Genomic DNA, 1,951 nt, shown 5'->3' with positions numbered 1-1,951 from the left:
TAAATATAAAAAATCTAAAATATAATTAGAATAATTATTGTGTTATAACAGAATACTTAATTATTATTTTTATAAAAAATTATATTATTAAGTCAAAAAATTAATTCGTTATTAAACCTAAATTAAATTATAATAGAAAAAATTGAATTAAAGAAATTACATAACAAAACAAGAACTTTTTAATAGTTAATTTGATATTAATATTGATATTAAAAAAAAGATATTTTCAAATTTATATTTTATTCAAAAATAAAACATTGTCGTTTTTTTCTCAAAACCACATAAAATAGTATTATAACATCGAAATGAGACAGAAAAAAACGAAATATTAAAATCGAGATGTATTTCGCTACATTGCACGAGTACCCTTCTAATATATATATAATGATGTATTAAAATGTAACAAAATTTGTTATTAGGTGATAAGTTAATGTAAAAACTTAATAAGATAAGAATTCTTTGTCATTTACTAATTTATGTGGAATATAAGGGAGATAATTGGAAAAGGTGGGAAAAAAGGCATGATTGTTGGGACTTTTACACCAAAAACTAATACACAAGGTCCCAAGCCCTTGTGATGATGGAGGTTGACCCGTGATGATTGCAAGCCATTCGTCGTCATCCAGGGGGTTAGTTGATGCGAATAAGCAGACCTAAATACTATAGTTACTCAAAATAATCTAGCTTAATTGTATACAAACCATGCTACAAACCGAAAATGCAACAACAAAACACATGAAAAAATGATAATGGTGTGTTATGACAATAATAACAGGCAAACGAAGCAACAACGTAATAACACAACCATATAACGAGGTTCCACGTTCATACAACCGTGTACGTCCTTCCAATGAACACAATTAAGTATGAAAGATTACCCAAACGGTTACAACTGATAAATGTAAACTAAATCACATATCTACTTAGAATTTAGAGAGGGAGAAATCAACTTTATGTTTGCTCTTTGTTCTAGTTGTTTTCGCACTCCAATAAGCCCTATAATCACTTTTTATCCCCATTAGGGTCCCAATCAACATACCCAAATTATCTTACCTCGTTTATGAAGCTCGTCTTAACAAAAATTTGGCCTATGCAACCTGTCCATATCAATCTGAGCTTGCATTGACGAGATTGTAAAAATTGTCTATGCCATATGCAATCTTCTGCTCATAACCCATAGTCGCGTTGCCACCTCGCGCGTGACCTTGGGTGTGATTGAGCATCACAACATTCGACAAAGAGCTTATCCAAACGCTCATTGAAGTTGTTTTAAGAAAAACTAACTTATAAGATTGTTATCATATCTCAAAAACTAATTTATTTGAGACATGATAATATAATAATTAACTTTTCGAAAAGCAACACCGGGTGTGATTGAGCATCACTTAGTTTTTGAGACATTTTAATAATACAGTATAATAATTATTTTAATTTGTTACAGTTAGTTATATGATTTTCATAAATAGACATGGTAATTTATTTGTCTAAATCAGTATCATGAAATAAGAAAAAATACCATTATTTTGTTACTACATCCGTTGAAAAAGGTGATAGATGAAGGCTTGAATCCAAAGGTTCTTGCTATTCAATTAATCCGATAAATCTTTTCATTAAGAAAAACCCAACTTACTTGTCCTCACAAGTGATATGAAGAATCAAAAATTAAATTCTCTAACATATTTATATAATTTTTTTTAAATACTATTATATATATATATATATATATATACTATATTATAAAGCATTTGACAAAACTCTTAAAAAATATTTTTTATGCGTAAAATACTGATTATTAATGCATATTACTTAAAACTCTTGATTGTAAGTAGATTATGCATAAGTACAACTTATTAAAGCTTCATATTTGAATTCGTATAACTAACTGTAGATAAACATAATCAAATATAAGATAAAATCTCATTTTAAATATAAAAAATCTAAAATATAATTA

This window comes from Cynara cardunculus, assembly GCF_001531365.2.
Source record: "Cynara cardunculus var. scolymus isolate 2C chromosome LG 15, CcrdV1, whole genome shotgun sequence".
Lineage (NCBI taxonomy): Eukaryota > Viridiplantae > Streptophyta > Magnoliopsida > Asterales > Asteraceae > Cynara > Cynara cardunculus.
The sequence above is the reverse complement of the archived record's forward strand: the minus strand, read 5'-3'. Positions refer to the sequence as shown.